We start from the raw sequence: 14,928 nt of genomic DNA, 5'->3' as shown, positions 1-14,928 counted from the left end.
TTTTAACATTTAAAATCTTAATTATTTTTATAAAATTTATTTTAGAGGCTGAGATCCTAACCCCAAAATGTTCCTCTTTTTTAGAATAAATATTGAACAAACTAATTTTTATCATAAATTTAACATTTGATTATTAGTAAAGTTTTCGACGAGAGGGCGGCTCAAAAAATTATTTGTCTAAATTACAATAAATTTTTATTTGAATTGTGTTTGACGGTAGGGTGGCTCAAACTATTTTTTTATCTTAATTAATATATATTTTTTAATTAGTGTTGTATTTAACGGAGAGCGTCTCAAATTAATTTTTATCTAAATTATAATAATAAGTTAAATTAGTACTTATAAAAAAATATTATAACACCGATACGAAGCGCGACTTTAATTTTTAGTTAATTTTTATTTTAGAAAAAAATTCCAAAGAAACTAATTAGAATATATGTTAGAATAATTTCTTAAATTACAACAATTTTTTTATTAAAAAAAATTGGTTTCAAATGTTAAAGATTTAAACAAATATATCGAGCATAAATGTTGTAAACCAGGCTTTAGAAGCCCAAATTCAGCCCATTACAAAGCCCAACATCTCTATAAACCAAGCACCAACAAACCCTAATTGATTTATATCCCCTGCTCCATATGTCCACCTCCTCCATTACACACGGCAAAACCCCATCATCCCTTCCCTCTTTCAAAAACTCTTACCGTCTACGCGGCGGCCTGCCCAATTTAACCCCCATTTCATACTCCTCTAATATCAAATGGTAAGATTTATCATCTCTCATATTTGTTCCCTCAGTATCTATATGTATATGTATGTGTATATAATTATATGTATATGTAATTGGCAATTGCAACCTGCAGAAAAGGAAAAGGCTCATCTTCTCTCCTCCAAATCTAGAGGTGGCAAGCAAAACAAGAAGTTCTATAAACGGCGCCGGATGTGAAATTTAAACCTCCCATGGACCCATCAAGAATTAAAGAATAAAAATCAAGCAAAACCTCATTAAATTGGGGTCGGAGAAGGCCGCTACAATAGAGTTTTTAAAATAGAGCCGTATGTATTTGTGTGTTTGGTGGTGATTGTATTGAAAATATGAAGGTGAAATTGAAGCAAAAATTGTACATGAATGTTATGGTCTAGTTGTGAACTGACCTAGTTGTGTTTTACCCATAGAATGTCAAGTTCTGTTTATTTTGATCTGGATCAACATTTTTTTTATTGAAATGATGATGTTATGGTCAGTTTAGGATTTTTGAAGTGGTTTTGAATTGCTTGGTGTGTAGAAACAAGTTGAAAAATATTTATTTGAGCTTGTTATGGTTCCCCGGAGATAGCCGGAAACTACGAAGTTCACTGAAATATGGAAAATTTCCAGTTTCCAAATTCTTTGTGCAGCATTTTCAAATTTTAAACAAAAAATTGAAATTTCATAACATACGACAATATATTCCGTTGTAAGTTGATAACATATGACCATATATTATGTCGTATGTTGATTTAGTATTTTAATGAGAACGTGGGCCCTTGTATCCTAACTTGCAACAAAAGTACATTTTGTTACGAAAAATTGAACTTACTACTCGAGCAAAAACGATGATTTTTCATCGTAAATGCCTCAATTACGATGATTTCAGTTCAAAAAAAATGTCCTAAATGGCCTGATTTGTTGTAGTGTTTCACAGTTACGTACATGTTGAGAGTTGATAAGTGGCATTTTATACCACTTAGAGCGTCTCATAACTGCTTGAATTGGTGTCTTATCGAGTATTTTGTGTATTTGACGCATTTTCTAGTATTTTTGTATTTCGGGGTATAACTTGCTTAGATAGGTGGTTTTTACCAAATAAAGCTTAAGGAAGTGCTTGGAATCAGTTTAGGGGAGATGAGCAAAGAAATCAGCAAAAACAGAAACAAAATAAAATATTTTCCAGAAGGGTAGCAGGCGCCCGCCTGGAGAGAGCAGGCGGCCGCGCGCTAACAGGCGCCCGCCTGGAGACAGCAGGCGACCGCCTGCGGGCGAAATTTTAGATTCTAGATTTTATTAATTCTATTACAATTGGGCTTCTATTAGCGCTGGTTCTCTTGGGTTATTATATAAACCTTATGGGAAGACTTTTTCTAAAGAATAGAGGAGATAATCAAGAGCGAAGGCAAGAATATTGAGAAGACCGTTTTAGCACGCAACAACGAAGAAGAGGAAACATACGCTTATCTTGTGATTCTTTTAATTCGTTGTAACAGTGGATGCTAGTTTTCTTTATGCTTTGAACCTTAATACTCTTGTGACGTACTTTATTATTTATTAAGTATTTTTAATCTTTATATCGTTGTGTTATTATCATGCTTTCATATAAACCCATGGTGATGATGAGTTCTCTGATGGGCTAATTGTGATCATGGGATCCTAACGGATTTACTATGGATTTCTTTAGTTAATTATTTAATACCTTGGTATGTGGTGATTGTATGATATCTAGTATAGGTTGTGCTTACTTGTCTTATGCGCGTCGCGAACATGTAAGATAGCCTGTTAATCTCTTGTGAAGCGACAGTGAATCTTGAGATTTAGAACTTGCCATGCTAGCATAGGTTCATGTATTGTATGCATAATTAGTGGGTAACTCTAACTATTTTACTTGCTCTGTGTGATCATCATGAATAACTTGCGTCTAAATCGTTATGTTGTCAAATTCTATAGACATATAGTGTCTCAACATAATTGATGCCTATTCAACTTCTATCTTATTTGTGGATGCTTGGTAGAATGGTATTCGTACAACAAAAGTTGGCGTTTATCAGTTTCGTGTTGTTCGATTAATATCATCACCATTACATGCTAAGGTTAATGATAATAACTATTGAATGAAGTAGTAATGAAGTCAGGATCTCATGAGTGTTTAATATTATTAATTTAAGTGTTTAATTCTCGTAGTAATTATTAGTTAACCAGCCTTAATTGTTATTGTCTTGACATTGAAGAATAATCATACATTGGTGAGTAAGTGTTAATTAGATATAATTAATTAGAGTCTCTTTGGGAACGAACTAGAAATCATTCTATATTACTTACGAACGTGTATACTTGCGTGAATTATTTAGTGCATGCTTTGTGCCTAACAAGTTTTTGGCGCCGCTATCGGGGACTCGGTGTTAATTTGTTTAGTTTATGTACTTGCCATCAGTGGTCATTAGGATTCATTGATTAAGACTTGTTACTTATTGCTTTCGGTTGTGTTTCAGGTACTCTAGCGAGCGTTTATGCAAACATGTTCTCGCACTCGCAAGAGAAATCTTGATAAAGCTAAGGAGACAGATACAGCTCTTGACTTTCTGGAGAAGAGAGTTTTTGAAGATTCGAATAAAGAGAGTGAAAAGAAAGAACCTAAAACAATGGGTGATCGTGTAGTTCAAGCTGATCCAGCTCTTATGGACTTTTCTCGGCCTAAAATTATGACATCCAGTCAAGCATCATTCATCTGGCTATTCAGGTCCGTACTTTTGAAATGAAGTCGGGCACTGTTCAGATGGTGCATAATTCTGTTTCTTTCGGAGGTGCTGCGAATGAAGATCCCAACATGCATATCAGGAATTTTATCGAGATCTGTAATACTTTCAAATATAAAGGTGTTACTGATGAGGCTATCAAGCTGAGGCTTTTCCTATTCTCTCTGAGGGACAAAGCTAAGGATTGGTTATATTCTTTACCAGCTGGGTCCATCACTACTTGGGAAGATCTTGCGTAAAATTTTCTGGTGAAGTTCTATCCAATGGCCAAAACTGCAGCTATGAGGAGTGCTCTTACTCAGTTTGCACAGCAACAAGGAGAATCTATGTGCGAAGCTTGGGAGTGCAACAAGGAGATGTTGAGAAAGTGTCCACATCATGGTATGCCTGACTGGATGGTGATCACTGGTTTCTACAATGGTTTGGGGGCCCAATCTCGGCCCATGCTCGATGCAGCTTCTGGAGGCGCCTTATGGGCCAAAAGCTATACTGAGGCCTATAATCTCATTGAAACTATGGCTGCAAATGAGTATCAAAACCCAACTCAAAGGATGATTCCTGAGAAAGTAGCAGGTACTCTAGAAGTTGATGTAGCTATAGCTATTGCAACGCAGCTTCATGCGCTGTCTATGAAGGTCGATTATTTAGCCAGCTATGGAGTAAATCAAATAGCTAGTGTCTGTGAGCTTTGTGCAGGCTCTCATGCTACGGATCAGTGTTTTCTTGTTAATGAATCTGTTCAGTATGTGAACAATTTTCAGAGACCGTAGCAGCCTGTGCCCGCTACTTATCATCCTAATAACAGAATTCATCCCAATTTCAGCTGGAGAAATAATCAGAATGATGTTCAACAACCATATCAGCAAGCTTCAAGTAAATAGTTTAATCCACCTGGATTCCAGCAACCTCAACAATTTTCTTAAAGTCAATCATATCCTCAACAAGGAGGTGCTGCTCCACCTTCTAGTGCTGATTTTGAGGAGTTAAAGCTGTTGTGCAGAAGTCAGGCTGTTTCTATCGAGACCTTGGAAAATCAAATTGGATAAATAGCCAATTCCTTGCTCAATCATCAACCTGACACACTTTCCAGCGATACTGAAGTGCCAGGCAGGAAGGAAGCTAAAGAGCAAGTCAAAGCTATCACCTTAAGGTCTGGAAAAGTTGCTGATGCTGAAAAAGCAAAAGATGGAGAAGTTGAAGTTGTAGATGAAGAAGGAATGCAAAAGGAGAAAGAGGGGGAACCAAGGAAGACTATTGTTGAACACACTCTGCCTGAGGGTAATACAGGGGAGAAACAGCTCTATCCTTCACCATATTTTCCTAAGCGATTGCAGAAATTAAAGCTGGACAAGCAATTTGGTAAGTTTCTGGAGGTGTTCAAGAAACTTCACATTAACATACCTTTCGCTGAGGCTCTGGAGCAAATGCCTAGTTATGCGAAATTCATGAAAGGCATTCTTTCAAGGAAGGTGAAACTCGATAATCTTGATACCGTTGCTCTGACGGAAGAGTGCAGTTTCGTGCTGCAACAAAAGCTACCTCCAAAGCTTAAGGATCCAGGTAGCTTCACCATTCCTTGCACCATTGGCAAGTTGTCATTTGACAAGTGCCTTTACGATTTGGGAGCAAGCATCAATCTGATGTCGTTGTCTATCTTCAAAAAGCTGAATTTGCCTGATCCGAAGCCCACCTACATGTCTCTACAATTGGTTGATCATTCGATTACATACCCACGAGGCATTGTGGAGGACGTGCTAGTAAAGGTGGACAAGCTCATATTCCCTGCAGATTTTGTCATTCTGGATTTCGAGGAAGATAAGAAGATTCCCATAATCTTGGGAAGACCTTTCTTGGCTACAGGTCGTACCTTGATAGATGTGAACAAAGGTGAACTCACTATGATGGTGCAAGATCAAGATGTGATATTCAATGTGTTCAATACGATGAAATTCCCTACGGAAGATGAGGACTGCTTCAAGGTGGATTTGGTCGATTCTGCAGTTATTTCAGAACTTGATCATGTGCTAAGATCTGATGCCTTAGAAAAAGCCTTATTGGGGGATTTTGACAGTGAAGATGACGAAGGCAATGAGCAGCTACAATATCTAAATGCTTCTCCTTGGAAACGAAAGCTAGACATTGTAAGTCATATGTCATAGCCTATTTGTATATTCGAGGATTCAACTCAACTCAAATAAGAATGTAATAAGTAAATAGTGGATCGACCGTCAGAGAGATCTCGCAAAGTAATATCTGTCAAAGGATTCAGAAACAAGGTTCATCTACAGACTTGAGGAGGTAATTCACTGGAAGAAGTTCAAGAAGTTGATCATGCCTCAGTGATATAAATCAAGATCGTGGATTTAATCAAGTGACTGAGATCTCGTCAGAGTATCATTAATTATAAGGATTTAGTCTGAAGAAAATCAAGAGTATCAAGGTCAAGACTTGAAGAAACGTCACGGAAGTTAGTCACTCATGAACCAGACAGTACATCGAGTGTCAACATTGAAGTGGTGGAATTGATTCATACTTGACAGTAATTTTCAGAAGATTTTCAGAAGAATGGTTGCTGCTCAAGATTAGTATTAATTCTCTATTAATTAGTTAAGACATATAATTTAATTAAGAAAATAAATTATATCTGCAAAGATTAATTTATTGATTAATTGAATTAATTGATTAATTAATTCTGAATTAATATTAATGATTTTCAGAATTTTAATTGGATTAAAATCTGCATTAAATCAGCAAGACTATTGAAAATGAACTAGCATGACAATCAGGATTGTCATACCGATTGTCATGCTAGGCCATTTTCAATAGTCTCACCGAAAGTTACACTAGGAAGGAGATTGTCATGCTAGTTCATTCTGATTGTCATGCTAGTTCATTCAGATTGTCTTGCTAGTTCAATCCATTGTCCTACCGATTGTCTTGCTGAGCTCAGGATTGTCTTGCCAGTTCAATTCTATTCTGTTGATTAAAAAGAAGCAGACAAGCAGCAGTTAAACATTATCCATCCAACACACAAGTCAAGAACACAGCAGCCGCAACAAATATTTTATTTTTCTCTGCTTACATCAAGATCAAAATTCTAGTTTGTTAATGTTAAATCCAAACCACTAGAATTATTTATCTTGTTCTTGTGTAACAATCTAGCGGATCAAAATCCCTAGAACTTAATCTCAAATCGCGTTTAGCATTTGATTCTAATTATTGCAAAAATAGAAAAAGTTCATGTGGAATTTATTCTAGATTTGTGATAATTAATTTGAGATTAATTCCTTGTAATCGATACAGTTGTTGTAACACCTTTCAAGTTTAATAATATTTTTATTTAACTTGAATTTTGTTTCACATTTTTATTCCGCATTTAATTCGATTATTCGGTACTGTTTGTATTCAACCCCCCCTTCTACAAACACATTGGGACCTAACAATTGGTATCAGAGCCTTCTGATTAACGAACAAATCAAGATCCTAGACTTTTGTGATTTTTCAACTCCTTGAATTTTTATTTATTCAAAAATTCATAATGACTTCACATAAAGTTGGAACCGTTAAAATTCCACAATTTGATAAAGAGAATTATATCATGTGGAAGAAGAAGATGCTATTATTTTTACAAGTTGCAAATCCCAAATATTCAAACTTGTTAAAGAAGGGTATAAAAACTCCGATGGTTATTGAACCGGAGGTAATAATAGATGGTGTGGTGACTACTGAAGCTAGAACCTATCCAAAAGAGCCTGAAGATTTTACTCCTGCTGAGAAGGAAGAAGCCTCCTTGGATGCCAGCCTTCAATTAATATTAATTGATTCCCTTGATCCCTTGATGAACAGACATGTGATGAACTGTAAAAATTCCAAACACATGTGGGAAACTATTGAGGTGATTAATGAAGGCACAGAGGAAGTTAGGGAGAACAAGTTGGAAATCCTAACCTCTGAATATGAACATTTCAAATCAAATCCAGGAGAAGGAATTACTGAAGTGTTTGAGAGGTACAATGCGTTGATCAACAACCTGAACATCAATGGAAAGTATTATTCAATCAGGGAGGTCAACAAAAAGTTCCTTTTAACACTGCCAGCTCATCTTGAACATAGAATCACTGCCATTAGAGAAGCTAGAGATCTGAGTGAGATTTCTTTGGACAGGCTCTATGGAGTGTTAAAAACCTATGAGTTGGAGCAGATTCAACAGAAGGAAGTCTACGGGAAGGATAGAATGGTCAGCACATCTACTGCACTTGTAGCTGAAGGTCAACAACAACAACAATCTCAACAGTTAGAAAGAATGGTACAGTTTTCCAAGGGTGAGGAAAATGAGTTAGTAGAAGAATATGATCCTCCTACTACAAATCAATCAAGTGATGATTTTTATTCCTTGGAAGAGCTGGAGCAATTGGAAGATGAATCAATGGCCCAAATTGTCAAGAGGTTCTCCCATGTCAGATTCAGGAGGAATCCCAAGCTTAAGTACAAGTCCAACTACAACAAATTCCAGAAAGGTGGATCTTCATCCTCTAACACCAGCAGTGGTGGGTACAAAACAGGGATGGTTGATCGAAGCACCATTAGATGCTATAACTGTAATGAGTTGGGACACTTTGCCACAGAATGTAGGAAGCCAAAGCAAGTAAGAAAGAACTCTGAAAGGGCTTATCTAGCAAAGGGAAGAAGCTGGGATGATACTGACAGTGAAGATGAAGATGAAGGAAATCTTGCTCTTATGGCTATTGATGGAAAAGCTTCATCGTCAAGAATAGAGGTAAAACTTTCTGATGCTGAAATGGTTTATCATCTAAGAGGTAACTTAGATTGTGCACGTCGTGATAATGAACTGTTAAGTTTACAGATCACGGACCTTGAGAAAGAGGTCAATGAATTAAGACTTGTGCACATTAATCAAGACAAATTAAAAGAACAGGTATCTTTTCTAGAGAATAGAGTTGACTGTTATAGAAAACTCGAAACTATTCTCAAAGACAAGATCACCGGTCTTGAGACTAAGGTTAGAGCCTACTTCAATTCTTGTACGAAGGCTAAAGAGTTCTACAGTAAGCAAGCTGTTAATCAAACATCTGGAATAGGTTATGATTATAATGCTACTATTGGAGAATTAGGCATAAACTCCCCTCCTCATGTATGTGCTAAAGGGAGGGAAGTACCACATGTGCTTAAGGGTGTTGATGAACCCCTCTATAAAGCATCAATTGCTGAACCATTTGATGCGACCTCTTCTGTTATTCAAGAAGAAATACGTGCTGAGGATCATGCTTATGAGAAGATTGTTTCCAAGTCAAGTGAGTCGAAAGTTTCAGTCAAAGTTGTGAAAGCAACTGAGACTAACTCAGACACACATGAGTTGGATAACAATAATGCCATGTCTACCATGCATAAATTACCTGCTGTTAATCACTCTCATAAAGCATGTGGTGTTGCTAATTGTATGTCTTGTGCTTTTAATATGATGTATGCTTATTTTAATGGTAAGCATGTGTCTAATGATAAGACTACTCCTCGTCAACATGTGAATAACAAGAAGCATGATAGGTCTAAGACTGCCAGTCCTTCTAAGGCTAGAAAGGAGACATTTGTGCCTAAGCTTAAACAGAAATTTGTTAAGGCTGTTTACAAGGTCAAATGTTCAGTCATTGAGAAAGTTGAGACAATTAAAATTAAAAATGTTGTTTTGCCTGACAAAGGACAGTTCTACAAGTATGCCGGGCCCAACCAAGTTTGGGTTCCGAAGAAGGTCTAATCCATTTGTAGTGCAGGGCATTAAACAGGTGTAACCGGTAGTGTGGATTCTTGACAGTGGATCATCAAGACATATGACCGGAGATAGAGCCCTGCTATCAAATGTGGATTGAGAAAGCTGGCCCCCTGGTTACCTTTGGAGATAACAGCAAAGGTTTATCTGAGGGATATGGCTGTTTGCAAGCTGGGAATGTTATCATTGAAATTTTGTATATTGTGCTAGGTTATTATCAGGAAGCAGTATCTAACATATAGCACCAGTGACGAGACTTGAGAATATTACGACATATCAGACACCTGCTGCACATTACACTTGGAATTGTACTCTAGTAAGATGTGTACAAGTGTACTCCTGTTTGGTGAGTCAAAAGAGGAAGTCAGTGCACCACAGTTCATGGACTTTGCAGCTGCAGATCTATTGGACTATGCAATCTCTTCTTCACAATCTCACTTTAGGTTGGTATGAACTAGTATACTGCTCAAGCAATCGTCAAGGACATGGTATGGCACTCTAACTGAAGTTATTGTTTAATATGAACTAGTAGAGTCGTCATATTTTTAACTCTCTTATCATTAGGCACAATCATATTGTTTTATATGTGCAGTGATATATTGTTTATGCAACATAACAATTAGTATCTAAAGTACTTGACAAGTATCGGTCAATGATATGTTGTTAACATTATGTTGCAGATATTTGTAAGCTTTTGACATGAATGAGAATTACTTAGACTTTACCCTAAGTGATCAATATTTTATCAAAAACTCATTCATTTTGAAAAACAAAAATTAAACTTCTTTCTACATTAGTGATTTCTTATTTCATGTAAAATCTTTTGAAATCACTATTGTAAATCATTTTCTCTCTATTACCATATGTTCTATGATACAGGTTCAGTCTCCAATGACTTTCTTTCATTGACAGTCATGAGGTTGAAAACCCACAACGTCTATCCCAGACTGTAAAGACAAACACAAAAACAGAACCAACCAACACTCTTTTACCACTAAAAGTAGTATGAATGAGCGTGAGGGAGATAGTGCCTAGTGCACCACATAAGGAAGGTTCTGTAGTCAACCCAGTAGCTCTGTCTCCTACATAGATGAGTAGTATTTAAACCGAGACAACTGCTAGCCCCCATACATCTTCTCAAAAAGATGTAATGGCTGAAAAGGCACAAAAACAGTTACTAGATTCATTCTCTCAACAGGGTGCGTCTATTGAATTTTGCCTGTCGGCCAAGGTATCCGATGTAGTGTCACCACTTCAAACATAATCAATTCTTGATGCACAAGGAGAGGTTACACACTCAAAGGATGAGTTGACGGAAATAAGAGTTTCGACCATTTTAAGGTCAGATTCGATTTTTCAAGGTTCGTTAGTGGACCAATTGCCTTTACAGGTGTTAGGAGAGGATACTGATCCAAAAGCCATATGTCAGTGGTCAGTGTCTACCTCCCCAGGCTTAAATCCCCTGGATGCATCTGCGGATAGTGGATCTGACATAGGCGCAGATCGGCAACTTGTTGACAATGATTCAGATATTACCTGATAAGTCACAAGGAAATATCTTCACAGACATTAGAAGGGAACTTTGATCTTTATGCTAAATTCGTTGGATCATTGTTTACCTTCCCCGAATTCAAATCTGGAACCCTAAAAGGGAAACTAGCAACTTGTAAATTATGACTCAGATTCATCTGACGAGTTTAACAAGGATGGGGATTTGTGAACTCCCATTGCACCACCTGTGACCTCCTTTAAGGATGGCTAAGGTGATTTTCCTTGCAGGTACAGCTGGATTATGGAGCAATGAGAGAAGAGTGATACACTTGTGAGAATGAGTGTAAACACGAGTGGAGAGAAGAGTGAAACACATGTGAGGTACACTAAACAAAATCACACACTCACAGTGAGGTAGAAAGAGAAACTACTTGTTATTTCTTTTCCAACCAAGTAAAATATGAGAACTCCTTCAGACGACGGCATACATTCCTTCTTTAAGGGGGAGATAAAAGCTTAAGAAATAGTTTGGAGGATTCCTCAACTAAGGGGGAGAAATAGCAGGGAGGAAGAAAAAGATCCTAAAAATGTACACTACACCACACCATTGTTGTTTCTAACTACGGATCCTATTGTACGGGAGAGGTGGTAAACATAAGGTGATTTCCTAGTAAGGGAAGAAGCTGTTAGGGGAGTACCATTGGTTTTTATCTGTGGATCCTATTGTACGGGAGAGGTGGTAAAACGAAGGTGATCTTCTTTAATCAGTTGATTCTCATAGGGGGAGAAGCAAGAGATATGGGCTTCTCAACAGGAAATGTGGTTGTACAAATGAAGATGGAACTACTTGAAGATATGTTCAGTCTAGAGGAACATCTACTTGGAATCTGGAAAATGTTAAATCTAGTCCAGAACTTTTCTACTATTTACTTTGCATTTCTGTTTATATCTTTTTCGTATTTGTTAGTTGAGTTATCCTCTAGGTATTTGTGTGTTATTGTCTAACAAACAAATAGGGGGAGATTGTAAGTCATATGTCATAGCCTATTTGTATATTCGAGGATTCAACTCAACTCAAATAAGAATGTAATAAGTAAATAGTGGATCGGCCGTCAGAGAGATCTCGCAAAGTAATATCTGTCAAAGGATTCAGAAACAAGGTTCATCTACAGACTTGAGGAGGTAATTCACTGGAAGAAGTTCAAGAAGTTGATCATGCCTCAGTGATATAAATCAAGATCGTGGATTTAATAAAGTGACAGAGATCTCGTCAGAGTATCATTAATTACAAGGATTTAGTCTGAAGAAAATCAAGAGTATCAAGGTCAAGACTTGAAGAAACGTCACGGAAGTTAGTCACTCATGAACCAGACAGTACATCGAGTGTCAACATTGAAGTGGTGGAATTGATTCATACTTGACAGTAATTTTCAGAAGATTTTCAGAAGAATGGTTGCTGCTCAAGATTAGTATTAATTCTCTATTAATTAATTAAGACATATAATTTAATTAAGAAAATAAATTATATATGCAAAGATTAATTTATTGATTAATTGAATTAATTGATTAATTAATTCTGAATTAATATTAATGATTTTCAGAATTTTAATTGGATTAAAATCTGCATTAAATCAGCAAGACTATTGAAAATGAACTAGCATGACAATCAGGATTGTCATACCGATTGTCATGCTAGGCCATTTTCAATAGTCTCACCGAAAGTTACACTAGGAAGGAGATTGTCATGCTAGTTCATTCTGATTGTCATGCTAGTTCATTCAGATTGTCTTGCTAGTTCAATCCATTGTCCTACCGATTGTCTTGCTGAGCTCAGGATTGTCTTGCCAGTTCAATTCTATTCTGTTGATTAAAAAGAAGCAGACAAGCAGCAGTTAAACATTATCCATCCAACACACAAGTCAAGAACACAGCAGCCGCAACAAATATTTTATTTTTCTCTGCTTACATCAAGATCAAAATTCTAGTTTGTTAATGTTAAATCCAAACCACTAGAATTATTTATCTTGTTCTTGTGTAACAATCTAGCGGATCAAAATCCCTAGAACTTAATCTCAAATCGCGTTTAGCATTTGATTCTAATTATTGCAAAAATAGAAAAAGTTCATGTCGAATTTATTCTAGATTTGTGATAATTAATTTGAGATTAATTCCTTGTAATCGATACAGTTGTTGTAACACCTTTCAAGTTTAATAATATTTTTATTTAACTTGAATTTTGTTTCACATTTTTATTCCGCATTTAATTCGATTATTCGGTACTGTTTGTATTCAACCCCCCCTTCTACAAACACATTGGGACCTAACAGACATGCCATTTGAATCTTTGGGAAATACTGATCTCAAGAATACTGAGGGAAAGCTCAAACCATCTATTGAGGAAGCACCTACGTTGGAGCTTAAACCATTGCCTGAACACTTGATGTAATATCCGGGATATATCGTGTAATTATTTTGCTATTAAATAATTATTATGTATGTTCAGTATCTATTCTGTGAGTTAATTGCTAAATGTTATCTGTACTTGGATATTCAAAAATAATATTAATTGAGTATTTTAATTTTTATATGTCCAAAATAAAACGTAGATAATTGTCATATTTTCCTAATTATTTTTATGTTGATTTATGAATTTATAAGGATCATATGAAATTTATAAAATCTTTTTTCGAGTATTTAAAATCTATTTTATAAAAACGGGAACCAACTGACGTCAACCGTTGTTATGTTTTTGGAACCCGAAACTCTTCTGAGAACTCCTTCCTAACCTAATTGTAATATTCCGAGCATATTCCATGTTTCGACTTTTTCGATCCGACGTACGGTTTATTCTACGCGGGTCCCGGCGCAATATTTTCGATACAATATTCGTTTCGGTAAACCAATAAAACCCGTATTTTCGATAAAAGGGAGCTTTTTATAAACTATCCCAATTATCACTTCGTAGTACGTGTAACCAGGCGCTGAGACCAAGACCGCAGTACAAATTGTACTGATTTGGATAATTATCCCGAAAACCGATACCGTTTGGATCAGTTTTTATAAATAAACGTACCGTTTTATATCCGGAATGATACAACGGGATACTAATTTTCTGTAATTATAAATAGCCTTTTTCCGTATTTTATTTCGTATCAAAAATCATTTGCAGATAGTTAATTTTATAATTTTCAGAGAAAAACCCTAATTACATAAATGGTTCTAAGAATCAAACAGCAAAACGAAGGCGTTACCAATCTCTGTTTTCAAAGCTTGAGTAAACAAAACGAAGGATTTGAAGTGTTCTATCAGATTCTGAGCTTTGTTTCACTGCAGAATCAAAGGTTTATTTTCTGAAAATTTATTTATTTTCGAATTTATTTTATTAAAAATATGAATTTTTATTCGGATGATTGTTTGTATGATTTGATGATTGCATGTTGTAGAGCTTGTTTTCCTGATGATTTTCATATGTCATACGTCTGATTTGGAGTTCAATAACATGCTCAAAAGTGGGTTTAATTTTCGAATTTCAAAATTAGGGTTTATAACCCGTATGAATGTTTTCAATTGAAATTTGGGGGTTTTTGATTCAGGGGTTATTAGCTGTTGATTAATAGTGGGTTGTGTTCCTTATAAAATTTGCAATCGATTGATATATAGCTTGTTAACAGAGGATGCTTGAACCGAAGGGAGTTGTGTTTTAAAGATTTACGATGTTCGCCGGAAACCGGCGATGTTCTTGGCCAATTTCCGGCCAGAACATGGATGATTAGAATGTTTTGAATGCATGAACAAGTTCCTGGTGTTGTGTAGTGTTGATCTGGAGGTGTTGGTGGGTTGAGGATGCCGGGATCGTCTTCTCCGGCCACCCCCGATTTTTCGGCGACTGAAACTGCAAAATTACAGTTTAGTCCCTGTATTTTTGAAGATGGTGAAGTTTAGTCCCTGTAGTTTGCAAAGTTTTCAAAAATAGGATTCCTGTTTATAAAATGTTTAAAAATCATATTTCCTATTTATTTTTATTATTAAAATTCATTTTTAATTTCTGAAAATTCTGAAAATTATTATTTTAATTTCGAAAATTATTTTTAATTCAAAAATAAATCTGAATTAATTAGTTAATTAATTTTAGTTAATTTTTAATCGATTA

General features: G+C 35.9%; 1 long non-coding RNA gene and 1 other non-coding gene across 2 annotated transcripts; one reads left to right on the top strand and one right to left on the bottom strand.

Moving 5' to 3' along the window:
- The first annotated feature begins 638 nt into the window (after nucleotides 1-638).
- On the top strand, nucleotides 639-1,242 carry LOC141700779 (uncharacterized). The gene is made up of 2 exons (XR_012566504.1): nucleotides 639-761; nucleotides 862-1,242. It is a non-coding gene; the product is annotated as an uncharacterized LOC141700779 (long non-coding RNA).
- A 2,541-nt stretch (nucleotides 1,243-3,783) lies between these two features.
- LOC141700780 (small nucleolar RNA R71) lies at nucleotides 3,784-3,890 on the bottom strand. The gene has a single exon (XR_012566505.1). It is a non-coding gene; the product is annotated as a small nucleolar RNA R71 (small nucleolar RNA).
- Between the last annotated feature and the right edge of the window lie 11,038 nt (nucleotides 3,891-14,928).

The sequence above is a fragment of the Apium graveolens genome, unplaced genomic scaffold (genome assembly GCF_009905375.1).
Source record: "Apium graveolens cultivar Ventura unplaced genomic scaffold, ASM990537v1 ctg2905, whole genome shotgun sequence".
Classification (NCBI taxonomy): Eukaryota; Viridiplantae; Streptophyta; class Magnoliopsida; order Apiales; family Apiaceae; genus Apium; species Apium graveolens.
The sequence above is the reverse complement of the archived record's forward strand: the minus strand, read 5'-3'. Positions and strand labels throughout refer to the sequence as shown.